Source organism: Microtus ochrogaster, chromosome 19 (genome assembly GCF_000317375.1).
Source record: "Microtus ochrogaster isolate Prairie Vole_2 chromosome 19, MicOch1.0, whole genome shotgun sequence".
NCBI classification, from domain to species: domain Eukaryota; kingdom Metazoa; phylum Chordata; class Mammalia; order Rodentia; family Cricetidae; genus Microtus; species Microtus ochrogaster.
The window spans coordinates 56,317,551-56,334,336 of record NC_022021.1 but is presented as its reverse complement, the minus strand read 5'-3'; positions in this window follow the sequence as shown (position 1 = coordinate 56,334,336).

The following is a 16,786-nucleotide window of genomic DNA, read 5'->3' as shown; positions in this document are numbered from 1 at the left end:
TATACATTGTATACATTTTCCTGAAAACAGCCATTTCATTCTTTTTCATGACTGAATAAAGCTCCATTGTGTATATACTGCAACATCACTTTCTATTTATTTGTTGATGGACACCTACTTCTGAAATAGCATGACTTCCCTGAAGCTAGACTATTCTGCCCAGTCCCATGAATCTGTACCAACACTGTTGACATAGAAGAATATGTAAGAATGTACCAGATTTTTGATTGGGCTCAGTACCAGGCATAGTTTTCCATTGGCTTCAGCCTTAGGAAGCAGTTGAGTATTGTTTCAGCATCTCTGTGTAATCACAGTAGCAACACAGATTCATGAAGAAGAGAAGTCATTAAAGATACTACTAATGAATTCATGCTGCCTCTCAGATATAACATTCCAACTTTGATTGATGTCAAAGTCCTCTTGGAATGTCAGTTGATGAATAAACACATGTAGACTAATTAAAAATACAATGTCAAAACAAATAATGTTTGTAAAAGATGCTAATTTTAATATAAAATATAGTGATAGGATGTTCAAGTAATTAAGTTTGGGAGAGATCTGTAATAGGAATGCTAAGAAGGGTTGGCTAGATGATTAATGCAGAAAAGCAGTATGACTAAGAGCTTCATAATTTTAACTATCATGGTGAGGCTAGACTATGTCATGGTTCTAACCTTTGTAAAATTTTAGAGCATACTTTTGTAACCCACTCATGAGGAATGGCCTTGTGACAGTTTCTTAATTCCATTACACGGCCAGTGCTATTCCTCAGACTGCATGATAATGAATCAAAAGCATAATTCTATTTAAAGATTTCACAGGGAGGCACATATCTTGAATCATGTACAACAATAATGAGAAGGAAAAAAATTGTTAGAAAAAAACTGAGGTGTTAACATATATTATAGTCATACAAATCAAATTTTATAACTAAGAGTTTTAATGTTGCCTGATAATCATCGTTTATTATAAGACGTTTATGGAAACTAAAATTCAAATGAAAAGCATAATAAGCCAATTTCTATAAATTTCTAAATTTTTTAAATACCTTACATTTAAGGGTCTTTGGTTTACAAATGCAAATGAAGGCAAAATTTCACCAAGAAAATATAGTTTTAAGACATTTTCCAGATTTTTCTTGGACTGCATTGTCCCCCAAGTGGCTAGTTCATTTCTACTTGCTCCCTTTGAAAGCCAGCACTGCCTTAGTGTCAGGCACAAACAAGGACAGCCACAGAAACAAGGAACCTTAAAAAGCCACCCCGCCTCAGCCCTAGAAATGAGAAACTCATAAGCAGGATGGATATGTCCTCTCTCCAAAAAGATGAATATTTATTTAAGTATTTAGATAAACATAGAAATATAAAACTATATAAATAAAAGAAAATGTCATTTGTTCTTGATTCTCTAATCAGCCTTGAAAGAAGTATGTTTATTCTTGAGAAAATGTCTTATTAGCAACATTTATACTTATTATACTACTTTTTGCCTAGATCCACCTTTGCTTCTTCCTTTTTTTTTTTTGTCTATGAAAAAATATCCAGGAAAGAAGATAGACACAGGCCTGACAAACACAAACTTGTCCTCAAACCAGTTCAAAGACCCGAGGAGATCAGGGAATCTCATTTAAAGTTACCCTTTACAGGACACATGTGGCTTAGGGTCACTTATTACAGTTGTGCTAAAGATCTCACATACTGGTTGTATACCAAGGATTTGAATGAAAATCTCTAGGAAACCCTTAGAAAACCCATGAATGCCAACCTCCCACTAAACAACTAAAAACCAGAAAAACAATTTATAAACAAATACAAAAAAAATGTCTCAGACTATCAGATAGTACAAAAAAGAGTAACCCATAAGAATACAGAACTGGACCCTGTAGTTGGCCCCAGCCACTGTGTGGGAAGAGTTTCCAGGCTGTGATACACGTTGTGGGGAGCTACTAGAGTATGTGTCTAGGCTATGGTATGGGTTGGGTGTACCAGACAGAGTTCACTTCCCACTCTCCCACTCTCCCACTCTCCCACCATTCCCACGCATCTGCTCCTTGCTAGACACCACACTACCATCCCAGCAGTCCAAGAAGTGCAGGTCATGTCAACTTCCAAGACAGCATTGGCATTATTAACAAACTAATGATTAACAAAAATTAAAATAATTTTCTAACATCTACATTTGGGAAACAAGTGATCATATTCTGAAATTATTATAGTCAGGTATCTCTTTAACCATAACCAAACCCAGTTCCCACAATTGTTCTTCTTGGTTTCTTCTGCTCAAATTAAAAACAAATTATTTAGTGAAACACTAATTATCCGGTGGACATGGGAGCCCAGAGAGAGATTCTTTTGTATGTGTTCTCCTTATTTTCTCTTGCTACTTCTATTGACACAAGAGGTTTCAAGAGAAATGCCGGGCAGTTTTCTTGAAAATTGCCCTTTGGTTGACCTTTCCCATTTATTTTTGACAGATTCATCATTCTAAATGTCGCATGTCTTCAATGTTATAGAGAGATCATGGTTGGAATTCTACATTCACTTATGAAAACATCTGTATTCCATCACCCCAAATTCCAGTGGTACTTCCCTCGGCATCCTTTCCAGAAGACTCACTAATATTCAAGAGTGTTCTACAGCTAGCTATCATTTAGGTCCATCTCTCTGAGTGGTGGATTCTGGAACAGTATTTTCTATATTCTGTAGAGCCTTTCTACTATATTTTGAGCATGTGGCTTCTTCTAAGTAACCTATGTCCTACCTGACTTTCAATGGGAGGAACATATTTGCCCAGTAGTAATGTATATATTTGCTTGAAAAGGTGGAAAATTAATGGACATTACCATATATTCATGATGGAGTCCCATCTTAATGGCAGAGGGCAAGGAAGGGTGGAGGGTCAGGGAAGGGAGAAGGGAAGAGAAGAGAGGAGGGCTGGGGCATGGATGAAGGCAGGGAAGGGATGGAAGGCCTGTAGGCAGAGGCTGCTTGTTGGGTTCCCAGCTGCTCAGACCAAAACAATCACACAGAAACTATATTAATTGCAACACTGTTCAGCCAATAGCTTAGGCATCTTTCTAGCTATCTCTTACACCTTAAATTAATCCATTTCTATTAATCTTTATATTTCCACAAGGTTGTGGCTTACCGGTGCCAGCATGTTACTCCTTTGGCATCTCTCTGACTCTGCCCATTCTTGCTCTGTATCTGTTTGCATTTCCCACCTGGTTTTACTTTGCTAAACCATTGGTTGAGAAACAGTTTCTTTATTAACCATTGGTACTAAAACAAATTCATAGCATAGAGAGGGAAATCCCACATCAAGAGCCAAGGAAGGGATGAAGGAGTTCTAGTCATCCTGATGATGAGCTTGTCACCTACTTTGAGGATGTCCCTGATTGGTAATTGACTTTCCAGACTGCATTTTAATACCTATTACCTCATCATCCTTCTAACCCACTGATCTGCTCATCTACGGTCCTTAATCTATATTTTACCTATCAGTGAAGTTTTCCTCTCATACATTGTCATTTTCATCTAAGTTTGGTTTTGTGCCCTTTACATATCTCTGTTCAATCCTCCTGTTGTTTTTTTCACCAGGTGGAATACAATTTTAATTCTTGAAATATCCTTGTCTGTTCATTTGATCATCACCATTTTAGGTCAATTTATTTATTTATTTATTTATTTATTTATTTATTTATTTGTCTATTTATTTTTGCATACAACTGGCTGGTATCTAGGTCAATTTAAATAGCTATATTTTCTCTTTGCCCAAGTCTTACATTTGTGAACATCCTCTACAAACTTTATACATCATTCAGTTTAGGAAGTGACCCCATGGGTCTTACAAATGCTAAACAAGCAACTCTACTACTGACTGCTGAACTACATCCCCAGTCTTGCAATTTACATTTTTGCTTTGAGACAGGGTACCACTTAGTTGCCCAGGTGTACTTTGAGCTTGTGATCCTCCTGCCTCAGCCTCTAGGGCAGCCAGGATTCCACTCTTGCATCACCACCATAGGCTTCCAGATATTTTTGAGCTTCGTTTTGGATCATCCTTAAAATTACTTGTACATAGTTTGATTTTTTTAATCTTATTTTGAACTTCTATTCAGTCTAATTCCAGTTTTGCTGCCCTACTGAACTGAAATCCATCTGAGAACTCAGTCTCCTGTGAATTCTTCTGTTTCTGCCTGATAGAAACAGGAACTATTGCAAGACTCATGAGAGCCCTGGATTATGTTCTCCTTAAACAACTAATTTTTTTTTCTTCAATGTCTATTGCCTGTCATTCCTCCAACCCATACCACAGCCCGAGAACTCTGTCTGGTACCCCTCAAGCCCATACCACAGCCCGAGAACTCTGTCTGGTACCCCTCAAGCCCATACCACAACCTGAGGACTCTTGCACTCCTCGCCACACACTCCAATACTACATCCTATAAACTCTGTCTGGTACCCCATCCCTGGAACCCATACCACAGCCTGGGAAATCTGTCTGCTAGCCACCGCCTCTCCCTGAACCTATACCACAGCATGAGAACCTTGTATGGTATCCCCCAACCCATACCACAGCCTGAGAAATCTGTCTAGTATTCCCCCCCTCCATTCATACCACAGCCTGGGAACTCTGTCTGGTACACCCAACCTTACCATAGCCTGGGAACTCTAGTAGCTCCCCACAACGTGTATCACAGCCTGGAAACTCTTCCCACACAGTGGCTGGGGCCAACTACAGGGTCCAGTTCTGTATTCTTATGGGTTACTCTTCTTTGTACTATCTGATAGTCTGAGACATTTTTTTTGTATTTGTTTATAAATTGTTTTTCTGGTTTTTAGTTGTTTAGTGGGAGGTTGGCATTCATGGGTTTTCTAAGGGTTTCCTAGAGATTTTCATTCAAATCCTTGGTATACAACCAGTATGTGAGATCTTTAGCACAACTGTAATAAGTGACCCTAAGCCACATGTGTCCTGTAAAGGGTAACTTTAAATGAGATTCCCTGATCTCCTCGGGTCTTTGAACTGGTTTGAGGACAAGTTTGTGTTTGTCAGGCCTGTGTCTATCTTCTTTCCTGGATATTTTTTCATAGACAAAAAAAAAAAAGGAAGAAGCAAAGGTGGATCTAGGCAAAAAGTAGTATAATAAGTATAAATGTTGCTAATAAGACATTTTCTCAAGAATAAACATACTTCTTTCAAGGCTGATTAGAGAATCAAGAACAAATGACATTTTCTTTTATTTATATAGTTTTATATTTCTATGTTTATCTAAATACTTAAATAAATATTCATCTTTTTGGAGAGAGGACATATCCATCCTGCTTATGAGTTTCTCATTTCTAGGGCTGAGGCGGGGTGGCTTTTTAAGGTTCCTTGTTTCTGTGGCTGTCCTTGTTTGTGCCTGACACTAAGGCAGTGCTGGCTTTCAAAGGGAGCAAGTAGAAATGAACTAGCCACTTGGGGGACAATGCAGTCCAAGAAAAATCTGGAAAATGTCTTAAAACTATATTTTCTTGGTGAAATTTTGCCTTCATTTGCATTTGTAAACCAAAGACCCTTAAATGTAAGGTATTTAAAAAATTTAGAAATTTATAGAAATTGGCTTATTATGCTTTTCATTTGAATTTTAGTTTCCATAAACGTCTTATAATAAACGATGATTATCAGGCAACATTAAAACTCTTAGTTATAAAATTTGATTTGTATGACTATAATATATGTTAACACCTCAGTTTTTTTCTAACAATTTTTTTCCTTCTCATTATTGTTGTACATGATTCAAGATATGTGCCTCCCTGTGAAATCTTTAAATAGAATTATGCTTTTGATTCATTATCATGCAGTCTGAGGAATAGCACTGGCCGTGTAATGGAATTAAGAAACTGTCACAAGGCCATTCCTCATGAGTGGGTTACAAAAGTATGCTCTAAAATTTTACAAAGGTTAGAACCATGACATAGTCTAGCCTCACCATGATAGTTAAAATTATGAAGCTCTTAGTCATACTGCTTTTCTGCATTAATCATCTAGCCAACCCTTCTTAGCATTCCTATTACAGATCTCTCCCAAACTTAATTACTTGAACATCCTATCACTATATTTTATATTAAAATTAGCATCTTTTACAAACATTATTTGTTTTGACATTGTATTTTTAATTAGTCTACATGTGTTTATTCATCAACTGACATTCCAAGAGGACTTTGACATCAATCAAAGTTGGAATGTTATATCTGAGAGGCAGCATGAATTCATTAGTAGTATCTTTAATGACTTCTCTTCTTCATGAATCTGTGTTGCTACTGTGATTACACAGAGATGCTGAAACAATACTCAACTGCTTCCTAAGGCTGAAGCCAATGGAAAACTATGCCTGGTACTGAGCCCAATCAAAAATCTGGTACATTCTTACATATTCTTCTATGTCAACAGTGTTGGTACAGATTCATGGGACTGGGCAGAATAGTCTAGCTTCAGGGAAGTCATGCTATTTCAGAAGTAGATGTCCATCAACAGATAAATAGAAAGTGATGTTGCAGTATATACACAATGGAGCTTTATTCAGTCATGAAAATGAATGAAATGGCTGTTTTCAGGAAAATGTATACAATGTATATACAATGGAGAGCAGCATGCTAAGTGAAATAAGCAGCGCTCCGAAAGATAAATATCACATGCTTTCTCCTAAACGTTGAACCTAGATTCTATATACAGATATAAATATGCATGCATACACATAACATACAACACTACAGTAGAAACAGGACCATTTGGGAAGAAGACAAGGACAAGTGGGGTTTTGGGCATCAGGGAGTAGTGAGTGACTATGTAATAGACTTGAATGAAAATATTGTTATGAAATCCATGAGTTTTTACGATGAAAATGTACCTTAAAAGGCTTCATAACTAATCACAAAAGTTTTATTTTTAAAAAAATATCCTTAAATTATCATGTAACAATGACTTATCCCTATAGCTCTCTGCCATACATGTGTACACACAGTTCCTCTTTAGCATCATATATATGTACATGTATAATGCATACAAATATATTTAACAAATTGAATTTTTCACTAAAGATCAGTAAAAGAAGTCAGTCAGATGCCCAGCAGTTTAGGATGCTTCCCTGCAGGCCCCAGGCCTAAGGACCTGAGTTGGGTCCTAGGTAGCACCCACATGCTAAGGAGAGATCTGATCCCACAAGCTGCTCTCTGACCATCACATGTACAGCAAGTCATGTGTGCTCCTCCCTGCAATGATAAGTATAATTCTCTACAGGCAGAAGCATATGAGGATAAGGGCACAAGATGGCAAGGAAATGAATCTGTGGGAAGATGGGTGGTAGGGAATGGCACAGTTAGCAGAAACCTGGGGTCAGATCAATAGGAGTTTATTTCAGTAACAAAGTGATTAGGATCTCACAATGGTTCAGAATCTGGAGGATTTGGGAACCTATGGACTAAGGAAATAGGGACATGTTGGATTCTAAAACAGGAGGACTTCTGATGGTCTACACAGGACACAGACAAGAGCTCTTGACCGTCCCTCATGTAATTGGATGATTGCCCTATGCTTTGCCTGGTTCTAACACCTTACATATTAAGATGGAGTTTGTAGGGATCTTGGATTCAGAGCCTGGCTCCTGCCAAGAAAAGATGCAGCACAGTAGAACCAGGAAACTTGTGTGAAAGTGTTTGTCCCAACAGAGGATTCCCTGCCTCCTTCCCAAGCTCTGCTGGTATAAACTGTGTCAGTAAGGAGACTGGACAGATTGTCACTGAGAAAACCAATCCAGCAGAAAAATGCTAAATGTGTTAGCCACCTCTAAATGTCCCTCAGTGCAGTGACGGAGCAAGAATGCCTCCATGAAACTCTTCTTTATCAAGTCCTATGTACACATTGGCTTCTTAGCGTCTCGCTCTTCAATACACACCCCCAAAGGTTGGAAGATACCGTGGTGATGGGTGTGAAGATAGAACAATTCTAGCAGAGACGATGAACCAAGTAAACAGCAAAAGAGAAATAAGACGAGGCAGATATGCAGTAAATGGAAAGAGCAAAACAAACTATAATGAATATCAGAAAATATCATTCCCATGAATGGATGACAACGTAAAAATGTAACATTTTAAATCCTGTGAAGGTATTGTTTCTATTATTAAAAAAATGTTAAAACAATCTCTTTTAAAAATAAGCATGTGATGGTTATTATAGAATTAATCTTGGGAGCTCAAATTAGTTGAAGACTCTGCTTGGGGTGTGAAGCCAAGGGAGGGTTTCAGTACATATCCGAAAATTAAAGGCTTTCTCCTGGGGTCCATGCAGCATAAAAGTATGTTCTGGATGCTTGTATGCAGCACCCAGTAGCTCTTAGAAAAACATCTCAGTGTGCCCTCGTGCCCCAGGGCACTCCCCATCTTCCTCTGCCACCACTGCAGATCTCCTTTATGGCCCTTTTGGTGTAGCCTCAAGACTGGAACTTGCACTTTTTCCAAGTGAGAAAGCGCTATCAGGAGCATAGCTTTTGAAAGCCAGTGCCCAGCTCACAGCGAAGCCTGGGCACGATTCCTGTAGACCCACTCGACCTTTAAACCAGGACACTGAACATTTCCTGAAGTCTATTTTGGTAGAAGAAACAGATCCGTTTCTCTTCTGAAAAAAAAAAAAAATGCGTCATTGTGCTACGAACCTCAGCAAACCAAGAGGGAGGCACGCTATTAGTATGCACTCCTAGGCGACTCTTTTTTCCCTACCTGAAAATTCCCAAGTCTGTTGAGGAGGCAAGATTGTGGTGGTTGCTCAGCAGTGAGGCATAGCCTGGGAAGGCGAACCCAGCTGCTTGTCACAGATGTGCAATGCCACAGCTGCAAAGACTTGTCTTATTATTCATCCGTTTGAAGCACAGGTAAACAGCGCAGTTCAGTAATTTAGATATCTATTCTTGGAGTAAGAAACAAAAATACCAATCATATCATGGGAACCTGTGCATGATCACAGAACACAAAGGGAGGCATCAAGAAAAGGATGTCTGCTGCTGAAGGACATCTGCAGAGCCTTTGGAAGGTCAAAGTGCAAAGGATGAGCAGAGAGGATCAGCTGTGCTTGCCTTTGTTTTACTGGTCTCGGAGATGGATATCAGAATGATTCAACACACGCACGCTCACACAAACACACTCATAGACTCTCATAGAGGCTCACACATTACACACCATACAATGTCTCATACACAGATTCATACTTACACACAGATGCACATTCACACACTCTCACACTTCCTTATGTATATCTTAGGGATTTAGTCAAAAGTCAGCCCATTTAGTAGATCATGTACTTAGCTTGTGCAAGGCCTAGTTTTTATTTCCGCCATCAGGAAATATGGAGGGATTAGGGATAAGGAGTAAGGGGAAGACAGAGTTAAAATAAGAAAGTAAAAAAGGTACAATCAAGTCTTAAGACTCTCTATCCTGCCATGATTCCTTCCTTGGCTCATTCCTTTCCCAGTCAAACTGAAAGTCAAGCCTTGCTCTTCAGTGGTGATTGACACCATGCCCAGAGGAGGCAGTTAAAAGTCAGCTGATTTTGAACTTGAGATTCTCTCTGGATGATGCGAATTCTCCCCCAACCCCTGGGTTGGACTTTCATGAATAAGAGATCTTTTCTAACCATACCATCTCAAACATTAAAAGAGCAAGTGCCCCACTGTCTATCCTGCATGCTTGAAGTCTTTCCAGTATAACCTTTCTTTTTGCATGAGATCAAGCATTGTGAGTATTTGGGGCTGAAGGCAAAGAGGGGAGGAGGAGGATGGGGAGGAAGCAGATGAAGAGGGGTTTTGATGGCTCGTGTCTCCTGTGCTGGTTCCACCACCTAGAGTTTGCCTTGCTGTCATTGCCTCTCCCCACACTCATCCTTGCCATCATAATTAGAGGTGATATTGAACTCTGGTTCTCTGGAAGTCTCATCTTCACTTAGCCTCTGGACCGGGAGTAGGGTTGCAAATTTCTCTTTATTTCCTCACCATGTTCTCCTAGGATATCTGTTGGTAAGACGGTCCTGTGTTCACAAAATACAGCAAGACACATGTCTCTAGGAGAACCAACTTTCCTTCAGCTGGGGATATAAATGAAGCTAATCCCATTATCCTGGGGCTTGGGGACTATGTCCTGTTGTTCTTTTCTGACCATGCACTCGCATAAGTAACCTGAACTATTCTAATGTATTCTAATGACCAAACACTAGCATAACTAACCTGAACTATTCTAACATATTCTAACGACCAAGCCAAGAATCAAAACAAAGGACATTAAAAAAAAAAAGATCCAAACACATAAGACCAAAATTTGTGTACTAGATGATCAGTCACATCAAAGAGAATGGCTAGTGTGTCTATTAGGCATCACCACACTGGGCATGAGTAGAGATCCTGACCCACAAAGAGGGCACAGCATTGTTTATGGCTTGACTGTGACATGTCCCCCACAGCTCATGTGTTTGAACACTAGGGTCACAACTGTTTTAGACGGTTGTAGACGCTCAAGGAGGTGGAGCCTCACTGGAGGGGAAGTGGATGACTAAGAAGCCTTGGGGTTTTATAACCCAGTCTCACTTTCTGTCTGCCTCCTATTTCCTGCTCTGTCATGACGTCATGACATGCAGAACCGAGGAATCCAAAATGCCCACTCTTGATACCTGGAGCCTCACTGCCATGCCTCGCCATGGCATGCCATGGTGGATGGTAACCCCTCACGTTATGACCACATAAACTCTTCCCCTTTTAAACTGCTTCTGGTCAGGTATATGCTCACAGTATCAAGAATAGAAACCTAAGGCCGGTTGTCAGGTTTTTAGCGAAGTTTTCCTGCTACTGTTCCCATTGTGTTCATATTGCCTTCTTCCACTGACAGACAGGCCAGCACGCTGCTGCTTCAATCTCCTTTGCCGACAGCACTCCAGAAACCACAGGTTCACAAAATTCCCGAAGTCTCTTTTGCCCATGCCTTCCTTTTCCTCTCCAACAAAAAACCGTGAGTTACTTATTTAAATAGTACTCTGATACTGTCCTCTTAAATGTTCATTAGATTTGCTAAACCTCTCTATAGTCCACTAATGACACACAAGCTCTAGTTTAGAAGTATTGCTTTAAGTTTCAGTGAATATAGCATTTATTAAATAATTTGCTCTTATAGAATGGTAGAGACTACGAAGAAGACTAGTACTGTAATTCCTAAATTTAAAAGAACTAGAGAGATGGGTCAGTTGGTAAGGTGCCTTGTAACACAAATTGTAAACAGTGTTAATAATAAAAACGCAGGGTCAGATATTAGGGAGTGAAAGCTGAGGGATCAGAGAAGCAGTTTAGGCAACCACTAGAAAGACCTTTTACCTCTACCAAATCCTCAGACTGAAGGGGCGATCCTGTCTCTACCAATCATCAGACTGCAGCTGTCTCCAGCAAAGCTCAGACTACACTGAGCTCCTGTCTCCTCCCGCCTTACATTCCTTTCTCTGCCCAGCAGTATCTCTTCCTGACTCCACCTCCTTAGTGCTGGGAGTAAAGGTGTGAGCTACCACCTACTTCCTGGCCTCCGGCAACTTGGCTCTGCACTCTGATCTTTAGGCAAGCTTTATTTGGCAAAACATAAACAAAATATCACTACAGTGCCTGTCACACAAGCATGAGGATCTGAGTTCAGATTCTCAATACCCACACAAAGGTTTGGTGTGAAAGCAAATATCTGGTACTACAGCCCTGGGGTGGAGCCTGGTAGTTACAAGTGGATGCCTGAAGCTTATTGGCTAGCCAGCTATGCTGGTGACTCTTCTTGTTGCTGAGCAGCCCTGTCTAAAAAAGGAAGCTGGATACCAACTGAGGAAGACACACAAGGTCTGACTTCTATATCCCCTTGTACACGCACACACATATATAAAAGTGTACATATACCATATATACCAAAACATACAAAGATATACACAAAATTAAAATGTACAATTTAGAGAGAAATTAATATGTCTAATCTCACCTAACTAATTTGGAGGCAATGAAACATGTTTTTTTCTTTCTGACATCTACCCTTGCCCACCAACCTTGCCTGGAGTTATTAGTACCTTGGTGGAACAGATATACACACACACATATAAACACACATACACATGCATATATATACATATATATGGTTTATATAATATATGTGCATGAATAAATATGTAACAATAATAATTAAAGAAAAGATTATAAATTTTGGAGGACGGGAACATGGGACTTTTGGAGGGCGGGAGGGAAAGGCAAGGGTGACATAGAACTAGTCCACATAAACAAAGTTCTGAAATAGCACTAAATATAGAAAATCGGGGTTGGTGAGGTGATTCAGTAGTTTAGGCACTGGCTGCTCTCCTAGAGGCTCAGGGTTTGGTCCCCACCACCCATATTAGAGTGACAACCATTTGTGACTCCAGTTCCAGGGAATCCAATGCCCCCTTCTGACATCCGTAGGCATTACATATTTATGGTGCGTGTGCATAAAATCAGGCAAAACACTCATCCACATAAAATAAAAATAAATTTGAAGCCATTATTAAGAATAGCGCAGCTTAAATAAGAAGAATTCACCATCATCTTGCATACCAGGGCCATTGTTTCAGCAGACTTAATATATCATCCAGGGCAAGATCTTTCAGTCTGCTCCGATGCCCTTGGAAACTTTTCAGATAGTTCCTTTCAGGGTCTAGAGAGATCATTCCAACCAAGGCACCTTTGGGAATTATTTCCAGAGTCCAGAAGAGGGTACATCTTGTCCTCTCCCATTTTCCAAGACCAAGGGATCATTTTTCAGAAGTCACCTGCACCTTATTGTCTTGAGTGCCTTTCCTGACCTAGTCACCCAGGAGGGATTGGGGTTTCCATAGAAGACTCAGAATCAGTCAATGGAAGAAAGGCCATGTTGCATCTCCCAGGAAACTCTGGACCTCACTGAGAAACCCCTGGCTTCTGTAGTCAGGATGATGCTGAGCAGGGATAACAACTGAGTGTAGGAACGAATCTTTCCCAAAGCTGAAGCATTACTCTCTACTCCCCACACCTTTCGTTTTGCTGCTTCCCCTGTGTTCTCATATTCTCCTCTGGGCACCTCTGGCTCCGTGGCTGTCCCTTCCTGCTTATCAATCTCAGCCATCCTAGAGCACTTCTTCCTTCCCCATCAATTTCACTCAACCATTCAGGCAATTGCCTTGCTCATTTCCCATTTAATAAAAACCAGATATAGCGCCGACGCGGAGCTAAGCCTTGAAAACCAAGGAAGAGGCACCGTCCTGCCTGTTTTCTAACTCAGGCTTAACCAGTGGACGTGCACATGTCTGCAGAAACTGGGCACCTGCCGTTCAGCGTGAGCAGGCAGCATATAATTCAAAGTGTCTAGCAACCAGAGCCTGAGAAGGGATGATGATGATTCATTTGGGGAGTGTAAGCTGCTAAGGAGTGGTGGGGAGGAAGACACGACTAAGGTAAATAAAGAAGGTGAAGCGGTACACACACACACACACACACACACACACACACGCACGCACGCACAGCAGGAAGCAGGTGTGTGTGAGGCAACGGTGTGAGACATGTTCCCACCGTGAGCATCTAGATCAGTGGCTCTCAACCTTCCTAATGTTGTGACCCTTTAAAAGACTTCCTCACGCTGTGGTGACCCTCAACCATAAAATTATTTCATTGCTACTTTACAGCTGTAACTCTGCTGCTGTTATGAATCTTAATGTGAACATATGATATGCAGGATATCTGATTGGTGACTCCCAAAGGGGTCATGACCCACAGGTTGAGAACCGAGGATCTAGGGAGTGCTACAGGTCACATGAAGGGTACTTATTGGTGGAGATGGATATACAGGTCTGGTCCTTTTGTACACCAAGAGGAGCCAGACCTCTGAGTGATCCATGGAGAAAGGACATGAACAAACCTGGCTCCTTATCTTGGGGTTCTCAGTGATCAAAGCTCTCCATCCCCAAGAGGGATTTTTTCCCTAAAACATCTGTGTTACATAATTTGGCCCCTCTGGATACTCCAAGTGATGACCGATCTCAAGCCCTGCGTTATATGGTTTCATTCAATTACTAAAGCAGAGGAAAACCTACCTGCTAAGAAAGAATCCAGCTGGGCAGTAGAAGGCTGAAAAGGTGCTGATTTCTGTCCAATATGTTACTGCTTATTTAGAGAGATGGATTTTTCCATGTAGTTTCATCTCTACTTTTTATGACATTTAACTATTTTTGTCCATTAAAGCTTTGCCAGTGTCTTAGTTGGGGTTTTTATTGCTGTAAAGAGACACCATGACCACGGCAACTCTTGGAAAGGAAAATGTTTAGTTGGGGCTGGCTTACAATTTCAGAGGTTCAGTTCATTATCGTGGGGATAAGCAAGGCAACACGCAGGCAGACTGGCACTGGTGAAGAAGCTGAGATTTCCACATCTTCATCTGCAGGCAGCAGAAGGTGACTTAAACCTCAAAGTTCACCCCCATACTTCCTCCAGCAAGGCCACACAGACTCCAACAAGGTTGTACCTCCTAATAGTGCCACTCCCTATGGGATTCAAACACAAGAGTCCATGGGGGCTTTTCCTAGTCAAACCACCACAGTCACTTGTATTGGCAATCATTACCCCATTGTAACAGCCAATGTCAGATTTCCTTTACTGCTGAAGGAAGTCAGTAGTTGGCTACACATTCTTTTCTAGATTGATGGACACTGACCAAACAGGTCAATTCTACTGTTGTCCAGATTGACCTTGACCAGGTCACCTGCTGAAGGGCCTATAGCGATATATGTATCATTAAATCAGATACAACACATTAGAATGTTGTTGAGATTATGTTTGCAAGGCCAGAACAGAGAAACTCAACACCATGGGGTCCTGAATGTCATCACCCAGACTCTGGCACATAAAAGTTAAGTGGAATGTTTATTAACACCCCTGGAGATTTTATGGCCAGAAGCTGAGTTGCAGTTTGATCTTTTGGTTTTCTATAGCAGAATGCACAAAATGCTCCTGGAAAAGGCTTCGGAGACAAGGGTTTCAACTAGCTCTAAAGGTATAAGCAGAGAGGTGACAGTATGCAGGACATTAGGGCGTCATGTAGCTGAGGCACTGGGCACCCGCCAGTGATTGATGTGGGGGACCTGTGAGGGATTTAATTCCATGTGATCTTCTAATCGCCGCACAGTATGTCAAGAACTAAGAGCTGGATCCCCCAGGGGACTCAGGATATCGTCACTGCTCTTGAATGCCATGTCAACAGAGGGCCCATGTTTTTAAACTTTCTATTTTTCCCTCATCCATGCTTTTTAAAAAAAGTTTCCAGCCCACCCATCATGTATTTCAATCACTGATCCAGGCAGCTGGTTTTAGAATATGTCTTTGACCACGGGATATAATTCCATATGGTACTAAATGTGGTTTTCAGTGACATAGTAGTTTCCTGCTAAGCAGTCTCTTGCTATACATGGTTGCCTGAACGGCAGCAGCCAGCTATGGTTTCTATCCCTATCCTTGACCTTGACTTCCAGGAAGGTAGGAGAGGCAATGGTGGAGTGATCTAAGGTTTCTGTCTCCCTGACTAGAGCCTGCAAATGAGCAGCGAGAAACAAAGCAGGGCCGGGAAAAGAGTGAGCAAAGTGTTAAGATGTCCTTGAGGTGAGAGACTGCTTGCTTCCCTGATTAACGCAGGCTCCAGGTACAAGCGGTGCCTGGCATGAACTGAGCACCGAGCAAGGGCTTCCCCCCTCTATACTCATTCTGGTTTTTGATTCAGAACAATGACCACCAGAAAAATCACCTGTCAGACGATAGGACTTTTGAGACAAGGCATTTGCAGGGTTTGGCTGTAGAAGCCATGTTTGTTGGCTAAACTGTTCTAAGCAGACTGCAAAGGCCATGCTGAACAGCTCTGCTGGTAAAAAGGGGCTCCATTCTGTGCCGACTGCTCTCTCACCCGGGGCTGTTCCCTGGGTCCCTCAGGTACACTGTGAGCAGTGCCACTAAAACCTTCTCTGCCTTCATGCCCTGCCTGAGCCTCTGTCCAGTGGCATGTGTCCGTCTCTTATCTTTATTTCTTTATTTTGACTTTTGTTTCCTTTATAGTTTTTTTTGAGACCGGGTTTCTCTCGAGCTTTGGAGCCTGTCCTGGAACTAGCTCTTGGGGACCAGGCTGATCTCCAGCTCACAGAGATCCGCCTGCCTCTGCCTCCCAAGTGCTGGGATTAAAGGTGTGTGCCACCGCCGCCCTGCATCCTTTATAGTTTTATCCAGGTCTTTTCCTCATTGTAAATAACTGTCGATCTATGCTGAGGTGAGCAGGTCAATGAAATGAGTCTGAACTAGAACCTGTCGTCCAGTTTTTGGGATTGCACAATGATCTGTGACATTTCTAATGAAGGAAGGTGGCAGGAAGTCAAGGACATTTCAATAATCTGTTTTACTCCTTGATCAATACAAAAAGGGGGCAGTGATGAGGACTCTGCTGTAATTGTGTTTGTAAATAATCACCTTCAGTATTTGGGCTGAGGAGTCTTAGTTGGCAGTCTTCTACTTTTTTTTTTTTAATTTTACTTAAAAAAACCGATTTTTTTTCATTTTACCTACCAATCCCAGTTTCCACTCCCCTCCTCCCATTTCCCTCCACTTACCTCCCCCAACCACCCCCCATTCACTCCTCAGAGAGGGTAAGGCACATTGCTTTGAGGAAGGATCAAGGCCCTCCCTACTATATCTAGGCTGAGCAAG